At 40.0% G+C, this 20495-nt stretch overlaps 1 protein-coding gene across 8 annotated transcripts in view; it reads left to right on the top strand.

Annotated features, from left to right (window-relative positions):
* The first annotated feature begins 5 nt into the window (after positions 1 to 5).
* The window catches only part of ATG13 (autophagy related 13), a 48824-nt gene continuing 28334 nt past the window's right edge, over positions 6 to 20495 (top strand). The window contains exons 1-3 of one of the 8 annotated variants that reach the window (XM_082626918.1): positions 10 to 93; positions 203 to 554; positions 925 to 1035. The gene's annotated coding sequence lies outside the window, so the exon portion shown is untranslated. The other 7 variants (XM_082626924.1, XM_082626920.1, XM_082626917.1 and 4 more) reach the window with 7 other exon arrangements.

The raw sequence follows: 20495 nt of genomic DNA, 5'->3' as shown, positions 1-20495 counted from the left end.
CACGGCCCAAAGGTTCACGCTCTTTCAAAGACCGCCTCTTTACGCCTTTGTTTTCTGAGACGCTTGAAGAGATTGGTGAATCAGACTTACATGGTAAGGAAACCAGTTTTTATGGGAACGTCAAAGAGGGAAGAGATTAAGTAGGTCATCCACACTGTGCCGAAAGGGCGGCTGAGGTTACATAGCTGTATTTCCCCCATAGCCCTCTTCCTCCCACCGCCGTCACCGAAGCGGATGAAAACAAACAGTAACGATGGCGGCGCCGGGAAGCGACCGGCTGCTGGGCTGAAGGCAGGAGTGATCACTTGAGCTGTGAGGGAAGCCCTGAAGAGCGCCTGTAGACGTGAGTGCGACAACTCGCGCAGTCTTGGGAACGAAACTCCCGGGGTCTGCGAGCCACGAGGCTCCTGAGGCGTGAGGTATTATCTGCGACCCGTGCTGTCAGTGCAGCTCCGGAGCGCGGAGCTCTCAGCCAAGAGGCGCAGCTGGCCGGCCCCAGGCCCCGGCCTCCGTAATGAGAGCCCCGAGCCACTCTCTGTGTCGCAGCTTCACAGGTACTAACTTTAGAGGGGATACCCCCGGATCTCTCAGCGCCCCCGGGTGGGAGGCTGTGGACCTGCGGCCTGCGGCCTGTCGGGTACGTCCTGGCGAAGCCGAAGCCTACTAGCTGTAGGTCAGTCCCCTAAGCTTTCTTTGGGAAGTCAGGTTACTTACTGTAGGCTTCATTGGCCCTTGATCATTCCCAGTCCTTACAGAGATGCCCAGAGCTTTCGACTCTGCTTTCTCAGCTCTTTGGGTTAAGTCGTAAGGCTTTTTGGAAGGAATTTGTGGGCCCATAACTCTGTGGTTGGGTACCAGTATGAATGAGATAGGTTTTCATTCAATGAAGATTTGTTGAGTGCCAACTATGTACTCCGCGTGTAGGTGAGGGTGACTTGACTAGTGCAAAAAGGGACCCAAGGTTCACGACTCTCTTACTGGCAGTGGAATGACCTGTGGAAACCTGCGATCCATTCTCATTAAGTAAATCTCTGGGTAAGTGGCTAAGCACCTTCTTGGATTCATCACTAACTCATCTCAGTTTTCACTTTCTCAGTTATTTACCAAGTTTTTCTGGTCAGTTCAGTGTAGCGTTTCACTTTTAGTATTCCTTCCTCTCTGGCCATCCCACAGCCAGAGAGAGAGGGGTGGAGGGCGGGGGAATGGATGTGAATGAACGAATATTTAAAGAACGAAAGTGCCTATTTTTTCATTACACTTACTTTAAAAGTCATCTCCTAAGGTGGTAGAATTTATTGAACACCTTCAATGGGAGATGTGCAATAATAAGAAACAACAGATCCTTTCTTTACACTAAATTAACTCCAGGTTATTGTGTGTTGTTTTATGTGTTAGTCCTTTCATGTGTCGATATTGTGACTCCAATTAAATTATATGTTTTTGTTTGTTTCTTTCAACTCCATTTTTCAGCCGAGCAGAAGTCTTGTAAGTGCTTGTGGAAGGGAATCCTGAGTTAATATTTTTCATACCCAGGGGATGATGAATAAGTGATGACGCAAATGTCATATGTATTGATCTGTATAGTAAAATGCATGTAGTTAATTCTCCCACTGTTTTCAAATTGTACCCCTTTGGGTCGGAAGTTAAGACGGCTATGGCAACTTTCGAGATTTACATTTCATAAAAATTGCTATTTCTTTACTTACACCTAACAGTTCTTATAATTTGTATTTTTTTTCCCCTCAAGTGTAAACTGCAGATCAAAAACTGCAGATCTTCAGCTACTAAATACTCCAAATTATATTGTTTTATTTAAGGACTAAAAATCAGCTGGACACAATTCAGTCCTACCCTATACACGTACTGGAATTGTACTGTATGGAGGTGGGGGCAAGAAATCTCTTTTTTTCCATTGTCTTTCCTGCTTGCATCCACTCAGCTGCATCAGCTTATGACCTCCATGACTCAGAGCAGGGTGTCCATAGCCTAAATGCAAAAAGAAGCCTAAGACATTAACATTGAGCTTCCAAAGACATGAGACCTACTACATGAGTGAGTTTTCAAAGATAATTTTGACTAATCAGAAAGGGCAACCACTATAGAACTTATTGCTGTCACTTGATAAGGTTCATTACCAAAGCTCTGCAATTACATTTTGTTCCATTGGGAGTGGAAGTTATTTATTTTGGAATTTTTATCTGGAGGGAACTTATTTAATCTTAGTAATGCTTGGAAATCCATAAAACTTTTACTTTTTAAACACTTTTTACATTATTATAGAAGAGATGAAAATGACATTCATAACACTATGGTTGGAGCACTGCATTCCTCACTCTATGACCCTTTATTATTCAACTTAAGTTTTTTTGTTGTTTTTATTTATTTAAAAAAATATTTATTTATGGGACTTCCCTGGTGACGCAGTGGTTAAGAATTCGCCTGCCAATGCAGGGGACATGGGTTTGATCTGTGGTCCGGGAAGATACCACATGCCGCGGAGCAACTAAGCCCATGCGTCACAACTAGTGAGCCTGTGCTCTAGAGCCCATGAGCCACAACTACTGAGCCTGCATGCTGCGACTACTGAAGCCCTCATGCCTAGAGCCTGTGCTCCGCAACAAGAGAAGCCGCTGCAGTGAGAAGCCTGTGCACCGCAATGAAGAGTAGCTCCTGCTCACCACAACAAGAGATAGACCACGCGTAGCAACGAAGACCCAACACAGCCAAAAATAAATTTTAAAAATTAAAAAAAAATTTATTTATTTGGCTGCGCTGAGTATTAGCTGCAGCACGCAGGATCTTCACTGTCGCGTGCAGGGTCTTCTTTGCAGCACCCCGGATCTTTAGTTGTGGCATGCAGGCTCTTAGTTGCAGCATTCACGATCTAGTTCCCTGACCAGGGATCGAACCCAGGCCCCCTGCATTGGGAGCGAGGAGTCTTAACCAGTGGACCACCAGGGAAGTCCCTGGTTTTATTTTTTAATGGAAGAAAAGTATAGAAACTCACTGAGTAAGAAATGCAGGCTATTCAGCTAATATTTGAACTACTATATTGCTTAAGATTTTTTTGGCTTGTATGTTGACTTTAGAGTCTTAAAATATGTATACTTTACTAAAAGTTTATTCTTGGAAAAAGCTTGCCTAAACTTTATGTGTGGATAATTTAGAAGTAATTTCCAACTTGGGGTGTTGAGTTGAGTAAAATAAATTTCCATAGGGCCTCATTTTTTCATGCATGGATTTAATAGAAGAGAGGGTGCACGGGGTTACTCGTCCTTGCCTCCTCTTTGTCAAATTGTGGAGAGCAGTAAAAACTGCAGGTAGTCCCTGACAGGATATAGGCAGTGTATGCAAAGGGAGAATGCAGAGGAGGCTAACTAGAAACCTCTATGACCAAGGGGAAAAAGAAACTTTTCTTGGAAATTCCTCAAAGTCCAGTGGTTAAGACTCCACGCTTCCACCGCAGAGGGTCACGGGTTTGATCCCTGGTCAGGGAACTATGATCCCGCATGCCGAGTGGTGCACGCCACCCCCCCAAAAAAACAAAAAAACAACAACTTGAAGTTTGGGTTTTAAATCTTAAAACGATTTAAAATCCTTAAAGGGATGTAAAATTAGTTTTGAATCTTTAAAAAGATTTTAAATCCCTTAAGAGGATGTAAAATTAATTTTAAATAATTGTTTTAACTGTAGAGTAAATGTGAGCCAGTTTGTTAGAGAAGGCCTCTAAATACCAGTATAGGTGGCACAAGAAATTTGTTTTTGCCCTGGTGGTGTCCCCCATATGCCCTTGGTTACAAGAGAAGGGAGAAGATAGTGAATCACCACTACATAGAAAAACAGCTCAATTAACATGCCCAGTCTGTCAATAGTATCTTAGTAAAAATAAAGGTAAATAAAGAATGTATAGAAGTGATAACCCAGTATTCTTATTTTGGAAAATACTGTTTTCACTCTTGACTTTTGATTCATACAAATATGAACGAAATAGAGTTAAAAATCATATTATTCTTTCAAGGATTTCCAGGGTGGTTTGTCGCCACCCTCACATTCCTCCTGTATTGCCCAGAGCTATTATGTCATTAGGAGAGATTATGTAGAGAAATACTTGTAGAGGTTTAAATGCCCTGTTTTAAATATAAGCTTAAGGGTGTTTTTATGCTTTAATCTATTTCTGTTGGAATTTTCAAGAAATCAGATATTGGCATTATGTATTCTTTAGACTGGTTTTTAAATTGTTCCTTAGTTAATCAAACACAGCTTTTTGTCTTTTATCTTTATTCCCACTTCCCATTTTCTTTTGGTTTACTTTACTTTCTGGTTTCTTAAATTGAATACTTACTTGAGATTTTTTTTAATTATAAAGACTATAAATTTTCCTCTGAATTCTTCTTTTGCTGTGTCTCATTTGTTGTCAAATATTCTTCATTTTGTTAATTTCTAGATCATTTGTAACTCGTTTTTATTTCAATGTTGATTATAAAGCTTCCTAGTGTATACACGGTTAACTTTATTATATGTTTCTAGTTTATTGGATTATGGGCAATAACATCTTGGAAAAAAAATTTTTTAATGGTCAAGAACATGATCAGTTTGTGGTGTCCCTTGAACCTAAGAGAATAATGTGAAAGGTAGAGTTAGATAACCAAGAGCTTTATTGAGGATCTCATATGTGGCAAGTACTCTTTACAGGAACTATCTCATTTAATCCTCACCACAACCCTATGAGAAAGGAATCTGAACTACAGAAAGATTGAGTGACTCGCACTATATGCCACCATATCTCTCTCTCTCTCTCTCTGTGTATATATATATATATGAATGACTTGTTTTTATTATTCAGATCCTCAAAATTTTTTTATATCTACTTGATGTATCAAAGAGGTATGTTGAATCTTCAGGTATAGTTTTGGTTTTATCAAGCTCTCCTAGTATCTCTAGGAATTTTTGCTTTATGTATTTTATTGCTATATTGCTTATATGTAAAGGTTTATGGCTATCATATTTTCAGAGATTATCATTACTGAATGTCCCTTTTAATCTCATTTCATCACTTCTGGTCTGGAATTGTCATAAATATTGACACTTCTGCTTTCTTTTTCTTTTTTTTTAATGTATTTATTTTACTTATTTTATTTTTGGCTGCGTTGGGTCTTCATTGCACATGGGCTTTCTTTAGTTGCTGCGAGCGGGGGCTACTCTTCATTGCAGTGAGCGGGCTTCTCATTGCGGTGGCTTCTCTTGTTGCGGAGCACAGGCGCTATGTGCACAGGCTTCAGCAGTTGTGGCACGTGGGCTTCAGTATTTGTGGCTCGCGGGCTTGAGAGAGCAGGCTCAGCAGTTGTGGTGCACGGGCTTAGCTGCTCCGCGGCATGCGGGATCTTCCCGGACCAGGGCTCGACCCCGTGTCCCCTGTATTGGCAGGCGGATTCTTTTTTTTTTTTTTTTTTTTTTTTTTTTTTGCTGTACGCCGGCCTCTCACTGTTGTGGCCTCTCCCGTTGCGGAGCACAGGCTCCGGACGCACAGGCTCAGCGGCCATGGCTCACGGGCCCAGCCGCTCCGCGGCATATGGGATCCTCCCAGACCGGGGCACGAACCCGTATCCCTTGCATCGGCAGGCGGACTCTCAACAACTGCGCCACCAGGGAGGCCCGCAGGCGGATTCTTAACCACTGCGCCACCAGGGAAGGCCCTGCTTTATTTTTCTTTTCTTTCTTTTCTCTTCGTCTTTCCGCCCCCCTCCCAAGTGAGTGTATCTCTGCTTCCTTCTTTATTTTCAGACTTTCTTTGTAACTCTTTTGGTAGAAGACTATTTCAGTTGTTTAAACTTTTCCATTCTGTTTCTCATTTGTCTACAAAGAACTTTCTAAATGGAAAAAAAAGATCTTTATGATTTACTAATTCTGATGCCTAGAAAGTGGGGAAATTACAGTTTTGTTCTCTTTACCCTTGAACTTGTACCTAACTGGGTTTTTTTTGGGGGGGGTTGTTTTATGGCTGCACCACCCAACTTTCGGGATCTCAGTTCCTGATTAGGGATTGAACCCGTGCCCCGTGCAGCGGAATCGCAGAGTCCTAACCATTGGACCGCCGGGAACTCCCTTAACTTTTTTCTTATTAACTGTTCCTGATTTGCCATACTGAGCTTTTAAGCCTGAATCCAGAACATTTAAAAACTGTTAAATATTGGAAAGCATAATTATTTTTTCAGTAATTGATGTTAATCAACTTTCCCCAGTTTTAGGGGCTGGAGATATTATCTGGGGTCATTTTTGTATAATCTCTTGCCAAATTATTCAGTTGTTTCTTTGAAATTATTTGCTCTTTCCTTCCTTTATTGACTGCCTCACCTTAATCCAGTGCTATCACCAACTCTCATCTGGATTACTGAAATGGCTTCCTAGCTGGTCTTCCTGCCTCTAGTCCCTTTATTTCATCTCCCCCTCTCTATATTCAGATTAATGTCCCTAAATTTTTACCTATAGAAGAATCTGCATTGACTCCCTACTGTAATCTACTGTTAGTCTCTTTTGCTCACTTTTATGTTTCCCTACTAATCTGGCTGGATCATACTTACCTACTTTTTATACATTTTTGTTCTCTGTCCGAATTCTCAATTTTGTGCTTCATTTAATTGAACATATTAAGCATAGTAATTTTAAGGTCTGTGTCTGATAACTGTTAATGTGTTTCTAATATCTTTTGGATTTTGATAATTTGTGTTTGTCTCCCTGAGTGCCTGGTTTACTTTAACATGTGCCAGAAATTGTATATGAATAATTATAGAGATAATTTATGGGTTAGGACAACATTATTTTCTTCCAGGGAGAAATTACCTGTGTTTCTGGCAGAGGCTAAGGGCAGACCTTATTCTACACTGTTGAAGCTGAGTGATGTGTAGAATTTTTCATAATAAAAACTTTTTAAAATTAGCTTGAAGTCATACAAATTACAACTACATTTGTTTTCTGAGAGAAGAACTATCCATTGTTTTTGTAAATAAAAAAAAACCTTAAAGAATACAGCAGTAGCCTATTTATCTGGGTTGTATATTATGGATTAAAAGGGAAAGGAGTAACAAGGAAATACTTGGAGAAAAAAGAAAAAAGAAAGACCCATTCATAATGTCTGTCATCTCTGTACTCATTATATACCCTAATCTTAAAATTAAGCCATTACCAAATGTAAAATGGCATGGCTGCCTTGGAAAACAGTTTGGCAGTTCCTCAAAAACATTAAATGTTGAATCACCATATGATCCAGCAATTTCATTTGTAGGTGTATACCCAAGAGAATCATATGTTAACACCAGAACTTACCCATGAGTGTTCTCAGGAATATTATTCACAGTAGCCAAAAAGTGGAGACAACTTAGATGTCCATCACTTGATGAGTCAATTAACAAAATGTAGTCTGCCAATTCAGTGGAATATTATTCAGCCATAAAAAGGAATGACGTACTGACACTTGCTAAAATACAGAGTGAACCTTGAAAACATGCTAAGTGAAGGAAGCAGTTCACAAAAAGGTGACATAGGATTTCCTTTATGTGAAACTTCCAGAATAAGCAAGTCCATAGCAGTAAAGCATACTAGTAGTTGCCAAAGACAGGGAGAAGGGGAAGGGGAGTGATGGATAACAGATGTGGGATTTCTTTTCAGTGTGATAAAAATGTGGTGATGGTTGCACATCCTTGTGAATATACTAAAAAGCACTGAATTGTACACCTTAAAATGGTAAATTTTATGGTATGTGAATTATAACTCTGTTAAGAAAAACTATATAAAGTGATTCTTTAAAAAATTTTAACCTACTGCCTTAACATTGTAAGTCAACGTGTTTAACAAGTTCATAAATAAGCGTATTTCTTCTTAGCTTGCCCAGTCTCCTATCTCAGATGTGTAGTCTCTCACATTGTCTTGTTCTTTTGAGTTCTTGGTGTTTTATTTCCACGTGCAGTCTGCAGATTTTTAAATTCTGAGTTCATCTAGCTAAAAGTTGGAAGGAAGGGTTATGAATGGCCTGGCAGTAGGCTGTTGATGATCCAAGTCTGTGAAAGCTTCTCTCCTTCAGGCTTCCTTCTGCCTGTTTCTAGGAGTTTCAGTGGTTTTGGACAAGTTTTTAGGTTAATTTCTTGGCTTTTTGTTTCCTTACCATCTATGTAGGTAGTGTAATTTTGGATCTTATATCTGTGTACCTTACTGATGTATGCTTTTGAAGGTTTGAGAGTAACTTCCCCACCTCACAACCTTGCCATGATAGATGGCAAAGCTCTTCACTGCTTTTCTAGGATTCTTCTGGCCTCTGATCAAGGAGCACTTGGCTCTGGGGTTTTCTGCAGGGGAGGTTTCTACCTGCCCATAAGCTTGAGGCATGATTCCCTCACACCCCACTCTTGTTCTCATGTGTTCATTATAAGAATCTGACCTTGCTCTCCATAAACCTCAGCTCCCTGGCATCAATTTTCCCTTATATCTATGGCTTTAACTTACCTTTTTTTCTGGAACCTGGGATTTTTCAATCTTTCTGGTTTAGCTGTGTATCAAAACCTTTTTATTGTCATATCTTATTTGCATTTTTATGTACCTGTAGTGGGCAGGGGTGGGGTGTGACTGATAACATTAGTTCAGTCCACATTGTTGTTGGATGTCCTCCGAGTTTTGAAACTCGGTATGTGGGGTGTGACTGATAACTTTAGTTCAGTCCACATTGTTGTTGGATGTCCTCCAAGTTTTGAAACTTGTATCTGACATGGCGCAGTGCATTGAACTCCTTGTCTCCTTCACTCTCAAGGCAAGGATATCCTGTGATGGGATCTTGGAAGTATAGCTAGAGCAGTCATTCAGATGTTGGAAAAATTGTATTTGAAATAGGTCTACAAGGAGATAGAAAACTTTTATGCTGGGTGAAAGTTAGTTAAGATCTTTACCCTGCTATAGACCATTTGATAAGAATGGATTTTGTTTGTTACTCGATTTTTTTGGAAAAATTAAGATATACAGAAAAATTGTAAGACTATTAAAGTGAACTTTCATATACTCTTCACCTACATTGCATACATTGTTCTCTCTTGGCCACATTGCTTTACTTCTCTCTGTATGTATCACATACTTTATAATAGAACAACACACGATTTCTTACTTTTTTCTTTTCCCCTGGACTCTTGAGAAAAGTTACTTGTATCTCTTAAGACAAGAACATTGAACAAAGTGTAATTGTATCAAATTCAGGAGATTTAATATTGATGCAATACTGGTTATGTAGTATACAGTCAGTATTCAAATGTTGCCAAATTGTTTCAATACCCTCCTTTATAGCAACTTAAAAAAAAAAAAAAGTCCTCGGTTAAGCATTGTATTTAGTTGTCATACTCCTATTGCCTTTACTCTAAAACAGTTCTTCAGACTTTTTCTCTCATAAGATTGACTTTTTCGAAGAGTACAAGCCCATTATTATGTAAAATGCCCTGTCTTTCAATATAAGCTCATCTGATTGCTTCCTCATGGTTAGATTTGGGTTATACAGTTGTTGGGTTTTTTTTGGCTGCGTTGGGTCTTCGTTGCTGCGCGTGGGCTTTCTCTAGTTGCGGTGAGCGGAAGCTACTCTTCATTGCGGTGCGCGGGCTTCTTATTGCGGTGGCTTCTCTTGTTGCGGAGCACGGGCTCTAGATGCGTGGACTTCAGTAGTTGGGGCACACAGGCTCAGTAGTTATGGCTTGCGGGTTCTAGAGCGCAGGCTCAGTAGTTGTGGCGCAGGGGCTTTGTTGCTCTGTGGCATGTGGAATCTTACCGGACCAAGGTTCAAACCCATGTCCCCTGCATTGGCAGGTGGATTCTTAACCACTGCACCACCAGGGAAGCCCCTATACAGTTTTAATGTAAAAGCTACATAAGTGACATGTCCTTCTCCCTACATCACATCAAGAGAATGTAATGTCAGTTTTTCAGTTGGTATGTTTCTTTGATTACTTTGTTAAGATTGTGTTCATCTGACTTCTCTTTGTAATTAATAAGTCAATAAGCAGGAAGACTGTGAAAATTTGTTTGCAAAAGGTATATTTACAGTGGTTTTATCATCCACTGGTGATTTGCTTGAACCAGTTATTCCTGTGATGATTGAAAAATTGTGATTTGTTTGTTTGGCTGCGCCACACGGCTTGTGAGATCTTAGTTCCCTGACCAGGGATTGAATCCAGGCCACAGCAGTGAAAGCTCCAAGTCCTAACCACTGGACCGCCAGGGAACTCCCAAAATGGTGACTTTCCTAAATCTTTATTTATTATACATTTACTAAGTGGCAATTTACTGTGAAGAAGCATTCTTTCCCCCCCCACTTATTGTACAACTGCCTTTGAAACCAGTGTTGGAGAAAATGTGAAAATTCTTGCTGTAGAATAATGACTACGGCAAGAAAAGATTATCTCTGCTCTTCCACTGTTAGTTGAAGAAGCAAATGTAAAAGTGTCCGTTTTAATTTCAGTGTTCCCCAAACTTTTACATATTGCATGACAAACATGAGTTTAAAAACACTTTATGGGTGTAAAGTGTTATTTAAACACTTATCAGTCTTGAAAGTAATGTTGTGCTGAGCATTTGTCAGCAAGTTTGTTTTTTTTTTTTTTTTTTTCTTTTTGCGGTATGCGGGCCTCTCACTGTTGTGGCCTCTCCCGTTGCGGAGCACAGGCTCCGGATGCGCAGGCCCAGCGGCCATGGCTCACGGGCCCAGCCGCTCCGCGGCATATGGGATCCTGCCAGACCGGGGCACGAACCCGTATCCCCTGCATCGGCAGGCGGACTCTCAACCACTGCGCCACCAGGGAGGCCCCGTTTTTTTAATTGAAGGCAAAATGTCCTGTTATCTCTGTAATAGTTTTGAGGTTACTGTTTTGTAGAGTATGTGTGAATAGAAGTAGGCATCAAACAAATATGAAAGCAATATTGTTAATATGCCAGGAGCTGTTACTCAAAACAACTGAATTTGCTTAATAACATTCATCCTTAAGATAAATCAAGGAAACTTAAACTCTTCAATATTAGATTAGTTCCATGTATAAATTTGCTTTTCAAAAAAACTAAGGTTGTCTAAGAGAACTAGAAGACAAGCTACAGACTGGGAGAAAATATTTGCAAAAGATAATATCTTTTAAAAATATTTATTTATTTATTTATTTGGTCTTAGTTGGGGCATGCGTGATCTTCATTGCAGTGTGCGGGATCTTTAGCTGTGGCATGTGGGATCTAGTTCCCTGACCAGGGATCAAATCCAGACTTCCTGCATTGGGAGTGCCTAGTCTTAGCCACTGGACCACCAGGGAAGTCCCCAAAGGGGTATCTTTTAAGATAATGAGTTGCTATCTCACACCTATTAGAATGGCCAAAATCCAAAAACACTGACAGCACCAAATGCTGGAGAGATCATGGAGCATTGGGAATTCTCCCTCATTGCTGGTGGGAATGCAAAATGGTTCAGCCACTTTGGAAGACAGTTTGATGGTTTCTTATAAAATAAACATACTCTTACCGTATGATCCAGCAGTTGCACTCCTGTAACTCACCCAAAGGAGTTGAAAACTTGTCTTCAGCAGGAGATTGGAGGCTTCTCTGGAGAAATTAAGTGTCTTTGGAGGGAAAAACCTCTATATATTGACACTTTCTTTCCTCTTTTGAGGTTTCTTTACATAGAAAAAAGGGTGAGGCTGCGCCCAGCTTGTTTCTGATGACCCTCTTTGAGCCCTACCAGTTTACCAGCCTCACTCATATACCCTGAGTTTCTGGCTTTTTGGTGCCTAATGCTCAGATGTGAATGGGACAGCCAAGGATCACCAGTCACTTGATGAAAGCGTCCATTGTAGCTGCCAGTATTTTTCAAGCTTAGTGAGGAAGGAGGCTCAAGAGGTGGGAGAGGGAGTGTCTCATAAAGGCTTTGATAACCAAAGTTCACCATGTTTTTGATTCACTGTTTCTAAAAAGTTAATGTCCAGTCCTTTTTATTTTTCTTATTTATTTTACTTTTTTAAATTGAGGTATAATTTACAATATTATATTAGTTTCAGGTAGGATTCAAATTTTTTATAGATTATACTTCATTTATATTTATCCTAAAATATTGGCTACTGGGCTTCCCTGGCAGTCCAGTGGTTAAGACTCCATGCTCCATTAAGAATATCAAAATAAATAAATAAATAAATAAAAATAAAGTTGCTGGGGAGGGGGAAGGGTAAGCTGGGATGAAGTGAGAAAGTGGCATAGACATATATACACTACCAAATGTAAAACAGTTAGCTAGTGAGAAGCAGCTGCATAGCACAGGGAGATCAGCTTGGTGCTTTGTGTCCAACTAGAGGGGTGGGATAGGGAGGGTGGGAGGCAGGCGCAAGAGGGAGGGGATATGGGGATATATGTATGTATATAGCTTATTCACTTTGTTATACAGCAGAAACTAACACAACACTGTAAAGCAATTATACTCCAATAAAGATGTTAAAAAGAAAAAAAAAAAGACTCCATGCTCCCAATGCAGGGGGCATGGGTTCAGTCCCTGGTTGGGGACTAAAGATCCCACATGCCGCATGGCACAGCCAAAAAAATAAATTAAATAAATGTAAAATATTGGCTACATATCCTTGTAGGTGATTGATTGGTTGATTGATTGTTAGTCAGCAACCTTTAGTAGCTTATTTATTTTATGTATTGATTTTATAGTAGTTTATATCTTTTAATCCCCTACCTCTATCTTGCCCTTCCCCCCTTCCCTCTCCCCACTGGTAACCACTAATTTTTTCTCTCTATCTATGAGTCTGTTTCTGTTTTGTTATATTCATTCATTTGTTGTTTTTTTTAGATTCCACATATAAGTGATAATATACAGTATATGACTTTCTCTGATTTATTTCACGAAGTGTAATACCCTCCAGGTCCATCATGTTGTTGCAAATGGCAAATTTTCATTCTCTTTTGTGCCTGAGTAGTATTCCATTGTGTGTGTGTGTGTGTGTGTGTGTGTACACACACACACACACACACACACCATACTAGTGGTAGAAGGGGGATTCCAAAATGGTGATTGCACCAGTGTCCATGTGGTAGAACAAGCTCCCATTGTGTGTGTGTGTGTGTGTGTGTATACACACACACACACACACACACACACCATACTAGTGGTAGAAGGGGGATTCCAAAATGGTGATTGCACCAGTGTCCATGTGGTAGAACAAGCTCCCCAAAATGGCTGCCACAAGTATCTATGTCCCCAGCGTGAACTCCAGTTGCCTTCTGCCTCTCCAGGAGACTCTTCAAGATCAGCAGGTAGTTCTGACCCAGGCTCCTTTGAAATTACTACTTCTGCCTTAAAGGTCCCAGCACATGTGAGAGCTTGTGTGCCCTTTAAGAGACTCCATTCTATTTCCCACAGCCCTCTGGTGCTCCCAGATGTAAGCCCCACAGGCCTTCAAAGCCAAACATTCTGGGGGCTTGTCTTCCTGGCATAGGATCCCCAGGCTGGTTAGTCCAATGTGGGACTCAGACCCCTTGCTCCTTGGGGAGAATCTCTGCAATGGTAATTATTCTTATGTTTGTGGGTTCCTCAACCAGGGGCATGGGTCGTGACTGTACTGGGACTCCCCACTCTCACCCATCTTGTTGTGGTTCCTTCTTTATATCTTTAGTTGTAGAAGATCTTTTCTGGTAGGTTAGGGTTAGTTAGGGTCAGGGTCTTTTTCCTCAATAGTTGTTCTGTACATAATTGTAAGTTTTGTGAGAGGAGGTGAGATCAGGGTCTTCCTACTCCACCATCTGGGGACCTCCCAATGTCCAGCCTTCTAACGTTAGGAAGGAAGGGCAGTTCTGGTCTGAGTGGGGTCATGGTGTGGGTGTAGGGCTTAGAGTGGGTCTAACTGCTTCTTCCGTGGACTTTGAAATAATCCTCCTGTTTTCAGCCCCATCTGCCACCCTACTTTAGTAGCTACTTGGTGACTAATTCCTTAGACTTTCTTAGGTTCTTTGGTTCAGAAGAGCTTTCTTTGTTTAGGGTATCTCCCGCTGCTGGCTTGAATATCAGCTGTGCTCTGCTTAGTCAGTTATCTATTCCTTCTACTTTCTACCTTCCAGAACTTTGATGTTGTTATCTTTTGTCTGTGCGTATGCTTTTTAAGTCCCCCACCCTTTTTTTAGGAGTGAGCAGAAATAAACGTTGAACCTTTATCCTTAACCAGTCTGTTCACTTTTTTCCCCCAATATTTTGTTGACATCTTTCATTGTTATTTCTTCTTCTGGGTTTATTTATAGCTTTTATATTTCTGTGCTTTTAATTGAGGATTGGGAAATTAGTTGAGATAAATGGGTTTTGTCTGCCTAAGAAGAACTCGTATTTTTAAAATTTAAAATTAGTATTTCAGTATGAAAGTAAGTAAAAGATCTAAAAAACCTGTCTATCCAGATAACTGTACTTTTCCCTTACCTGATTGTATCATTTGCACTTGAGCAGTGTTGTAAAATCTTCTGTCTAGTATTTGGGAGTTGGTGATTATCTACATCCATTACATAATAATGGGAAACTTTATTTATTTAGTAATGGCATCTTTTTTTTCTTTTTGTGTATGTGTTAAAATACAAGCAACAGAATTTACCATCTTAACCATTTTTGAGTGTGCAGTTCAGCAGCATTAAATACATTCACATTGCTGTGCAGCCTTCACTATCATCCGTCCCCATAACTTTTCACCTTGTAAAACTGAAACTCTACCTATTAAACAGCAACTCCCCATTCTCTCTTCCCCCCAGCTCCTGGCAACCACCGTTATACTTTCTGTCTCTACGATTTTGACTACTCTAAGTACCTCATATAAGTGGAATCATACAGTATTTGTCTTTTTGTGACTAGTTCTTTTCACTTTAGCATAATGTCCTCAAAGTTCATCCATGTTGTAGCCTGTGTCAGAATTTCCTTCCTTTTTAAGGTGGAATAATATTTCATTGCATGTATATACCACATTTTGCTTATCCATTCTATTTTCAGATAACTGTTTAAAAACATTTTAGTATGGCACAAGTCTGCACATGTTCTAAACACTGTGGGAACCTGACAGAATTATTTGTTGTTATGAACTTCTGTTAATGAAAATGATGTGTAGAGAATGTTGCTAAATTGAAATTGCTAGTCAAGGTCCAGTAAATAGTTTTTGTTATTTGTTAAATGTCTTAAGCCTTGAAGAAAGGCCTTAATTAAGTGAGGTATTTCTCAGACAAGAAAAGCTACAAGTGGCAAGTCTGGGGAAATAGATGCTGGTGAAAGTTGAAGGGACAGCAATATTAGGAGCATTATGATTCATAAATATACTTTCGGCCTAATTAAGCCATTTTAGAGGTGACCCCTGGTAAATTTAATCAAGTATATGTGGGTGGGAACCACATAGAACTTTTTGTAAATATCCAAAATCATACATAGTAATTGGTTTATGTCCCTAAGGCAAAAAAATTTAATAAGGTAATAAGTAGCACTGATGAGCTTGCTTATTCAACATATTAACAGGAAAGGGACATGAAATTTGAATGCTTGTGAAACCTTGCACCTCAGATTGGCACTTGAACCCATGTGCCGGGACTCGAACCCAGACAAAACCCATGGTCTTCCAACTGAGATCACACACATGGTTTCAGGACTTAATGAAGCTCAGGTTCTTGTTGTCTCATAGCAGAAAGAATTCAGTGAGAGACAAAGTGATAGGTAAGAAGTGGATTCATTTACAGAGAAACACACTCCACAGACAGAGTGTGGGCCATCTCAGAAGGTGAGAGCAGCCTTGGGGGAAACACTCCACAGACAAAGGGTGGGCCATCTCAGAAGGTGAGAAAGGCACCAGGGTATGGGGTTGTCAGTTTTTTTTTTTTTTTTTTTGCGATATGCGGGCCTCTCACTGTTGTGGCCTCTCCCGTTGCGGAGCACAGGCTCCGGATGCGCAGGCCCAGCGGCCATGGCTCACGGGCCCAGCCGCTCCGCGGCATATGGGATCCTCCCAGACCGGGGCACGAACCCATATCCCCTGCATCGGCAGGCGGACTCTCAACCACTGCGCCACCAGGGAGGCCCTGGGGTTGTCAGTTTTTATAGGAGTGGGTAATTTCATAGGCTAATGAGTGGGAGGAGTATTCCAGCTATTTTAGGAAGGGGTGGGGATTTCCAGGAATTGGGCCACTGCCCACTTTTTGATCCTTGTGGTCTGTCTTGAAACTGTCATGGCGCCTGTGGGTATGTCATTTAGCTTGCTGATGTGAGTGTGTACTAAGGCTCAAGGTCTAGTGGAAGTCGACTTGTCTGCCATCTTGGACCCATTTGGTTCTACTGAGTTTACGTCATGTCCTCAGGCTATGTCATTCTTTCAAAGGTTGTGCCCTGCCTCCTTCCCTCCTGTTTCACTTGCAGAAGAGTTTGCTATGTAATTGAGAGACTAGAATGCTAAGAGGTAAAGTGGCCTTGACTTAAACTAAGTGGTAACCTAAAAGCCCTACTTTGGCTTAGTCTTCTAGCAGCCAGTTTTCTTAAAACCTGTTCATCAAGGGTCTTTGGCAGTTAGAACATGTTGGTGACAATGACTGATATGGGCAGTGGTCTGTAAAGTCTAGAGGAAAGAAAGTCACATACATTCATTGTCAGCCAAGAAGGCCCTCTCTAGACTCTTGGTGGCAGAAGTCCAATGTGCTTGTTCCTGAGGTAGAGAAGGATATATGAAGCTAATAGTGGGTTGATACGATTTTAGTTTCCCAAAATGGTCTCCCTGTAGGAAAGGCAACATGTTGATCACTTGATGCTTCTTTTTATCGACTTGGCAGTTTTATTTCTCAATTAATAAATTGGATTTATGGTATGTATACTGTCTATTGTAACTGAAGTCCCCCAAATCTTGACTGAACTAATAAAATTAGTTTCCTGAGCATGTACATCCAAGGACTAGATCCTTGTCCAGGATCACCATTTATTTGCTAGTTTCAATGACCAAGATCTTTCCTGAAAGTACCAGCAAGCCTCTGATTACCTTTGCAAAATCACTTTACCTATTTTCCCCGCTGACTTTGTGGGCTCTTGAAGGTCAGACTGAGGAGTCTGCCCAAAGTTCTGGCACATAGGAGCAATATGATGACATAATGCTTTATTAGACTAGCCTTTCAGTGGTTTACTTGAGGTTTACAGTATAATCTAGAAGGAGGTGTTGGGGAAGAAACTTTTCCTATAAGCTTTTGGATTCAGCAGATGGGGGTGTGCAAATTAAACCAACAAAAGATATATTAGCAAGAGAAAAGACAGAGTTTATTAATGCCTGCAAAGTGTATACCACAGGAGTGCTCAGTGATGAATAGCTCAAGGAGGTGGTAAAAATTTGGGACTTATATGCCTAACTCAGTGGGAGAAAGAGAGGGGAAAAAGGTTTTATGGGAAGAAAAATTAGTTTCTTTAGGAAAGAAGAATGGGTGTTTAGGAGAAAAATGGGAAATAAGAAAGTTTGTGATAACAAACTTTATCTTGTGTGGGTGCAAATGGTCTTTCCATCTTCTTCATGACTATGAAACTCCCCCAGATAAGGGATTTATATTAGGTTTATATTAGGTCTCTCTCCTGGGAGTAGAAGCCAACCTGAAATGGGAATTTATGGCAGTCCTCATTTCTTAGAAGTTTCCGCTTTTAGTCAGATAAGGGAAGCTCTGGGAAGATTTCTTTTCTACATCTGTTGAATCTCAAATGTCTTCAGCTAAAAATAATCTTTATGCCAGAGTGGCATATTTTAGGATGGCATAGCCTATCCTCTTCAAAGGTAAAGTAAGGAACCAAGAGAGTCTCTTCTGGATAAGAAATGAGACTTGGATTAAGGTGGTTATCTATGGAAATGAAAATGCCGCTAATATAAAGAATTTTGTATAAGCATAAGTTTGAAGGATTCAGTAATTGGCTAGTGTAGTAAAGGGCAGAAAAAAAGAAAAAAATCAGTGTTTTTAATGTTTGTACCAAATTTCCCTTTATATTCCTTGGAGCACTCAAAGAAGGAATTTTGCAAAGTGCAAAGCAAAAGTAAACTTTCTATTACATTTCTGTTGTAAAGGATGAACTAACATCCTTGATAGATAACCTAGACCTAAGGGGACAATAAGCTCTGATCCCTTTGAGAGAACTTTTTTTCTGTGGAGACCACCCTTTTTGGCTCAATAACTAACTCTAGTTACATAATCCTTTGAGTGCGTCCAGTGGTACAAAAAGTCACAAGAGTCATTGTGCCATTGTAATGTTTGTGCTTTGGTAGATGCTCTGGTAGTGGGAGCACTTCCCCACTTCAGTGTAAGATAGGGGCAGCCCAATCCTCCAGCACTGTTCTTATCTCAGATCTGTTGCTATGTTGCTTCAGGGCCTTCAGCTGTTTAACCCTTTAAAAGGTCTTTTTATTTTTACTTTAATATTTGTTAGTGTTCTTTTCAACCAAAATTAGGAAGGCCTGAAGGTGGGTGTACATGTCAAGCATATTATTTGATAGGCCCCCAAAGATGAGTCCTTTGTAATTTGATCAGTAGATTCTCCTGTGGCATCTCATCAATTATTTCTTCTCAAAGGTTTTATTTCTCCTTCATTGGTTTCTTCCCCACCCCCATAAATTTGCTCAGATATTCCTATCCTACAGGGAAAATCCTTTTAACAGAAAAGCTTGAGCTCTTTTCCTGTCTAACATCTCAGAAGTAGCTGAATCCATTCCTCACTACCACCCTAAGAAACTCTCCTCTCAAAGGTCATTAACAACGTAATGCCAAGTCCAGTGGCCTTTTCCTCTTGAGAATGAAGGAATCCAGAATATGTCATCCCAAAATATGCCTCTTTGACATAATTATTTTGAGCTGAAGGCAGTTAAGAAGCAGCACATGCAGGAGAACCTTTCTCTGCCCTCCTGTTTTCTGCCTAAAGGCGGGATATAAATTCCCCTTTTTTTACTGGAGACAGATTCTTATCAGACCTGAGAAGACACCAGAGAAATCTGCAAACAAACCTTGCTCCCTTACTTAGTTTCCTCCCTCAGCCTGCACTCTTGAATGCCTAAAACTGCTTTCCTTTGTCCTGTCATTTCTCTATGAAGTTATTATTCTTTGTTGAAGACCCCATATGAGCCATAGTTCTAAGCGACTGCTTTGAGTTATTTTTTGTTGAGGTTTCTCCTCTGTGGTAGGTGCTGCATTAGTCAGTAAACTGTTTTTCTCTTGTTAATCTGTCTTTTTGTTGAAGGAGTCCCAGCTCAAAGTTTAAGATGGGTAGAGGTAAAGTTTTGCCTCCTCCACAAGAACTTACACTGTTTGACCATCCCTTCAATCTTGAAACTTTAATTTTCCTTCAGTTTCAATGAAAACTTCTCAGAAATCATTTTATCTCCTATTTCTCTGATTAGTTCTTGAATTTCTTTTTGTGGTTCTTTTATGCAAATGCATTCCAAGGTCGTTGTTTTGTTTTTTTCCTGTTACCTCCCTTGGTGATTTCATCTGTTGCTATAGTTTTAATTATTCCTTCTTTTTTGAGATTTATCTCCAACTTTAATCTCAGTCTTAACCTTTTCCATTAGCTACAGATTTAGCATTTTCAGGCAGATCTTCAGGTGTTTCTAACTCAACCTATTAAATAAACTGAACTGATTGGCAAAAAATAGTGAACCTTGATCCCTAACGTACACCACATATACAAACTAATTTTCGATGGATCACGAATCTAAATGTGAAAGGTAAACAGTAATGTTTCTAGAAGAAAATGTAGGAGAATATTTTCATGACTTTGAAATCAGCAAAAAAATTTTTAACAGCACACAGAACAGTGCTAACTATCAAGAAAAGATTGATAAATTGAACTTACTAAAATAAAGAACCTCTGATCATCAGGAAACTCCATAAGAGGATGATACTCAGCAATAAAAAGAAATAAACCATCGGGACTTCCCTGGCAGTCCAGTGGTTGAGACTTCACCTTCCAATGCGGGGGATGCGGGTTCGATCCCTGTGGGGAGCTAGGATCCCACATGGCCTTGTGACCAAAACATGGAACAGAAGCAATATTGTAACAAATTCAATAAAGACTTTAAAAAATAGTCCACATCAAAAAAAAACTTAAAAAAAAAGAAATGAACTATCGACATAGAATATAACATGGGTGAAAAAAAATATAACATGGGTGAATCTCAAAATAATTGTGTTGAGTGAAGGAAGCCAAAGAGTACATACTGTATGATTTAATTTATATAAAACTCTGGAAAATGCAGATAGGGATCTTTAGTGATAGAAAGCATACCAGAGGTTGTTTAGGTATGGGGGATTATGGGGGTGCAGCTGGAGGGAGGGATTACGAAGGAACATGAGGAAACTTTTGGGGAGTAATTGTTATGTTCACTATTTTGTGGTGATAATTTTACAGTTATAAACCTGTCAAAACTTATCTTATACTTCTGATATTGTCAGTTATACCTCAATACATCTGTATTTAATGTGGA

Source organism: Mesoplodon mirus (genome assembly GCF_964341445.2).
Source record: "Mesoplodon mirus genome assembly, chromosome: 7".
Lineage (NCBI taxonomy): Eukaryota > Metazoa > Chordata > Mammalia > Artiodactyla > Ziphiidae > Mesoplodon > Mesoplodon mirus.
Note: the sequence above shows the minus strand (reverse complement) of the source record. Positions and strands in the feature narration are given on the sequence as shown.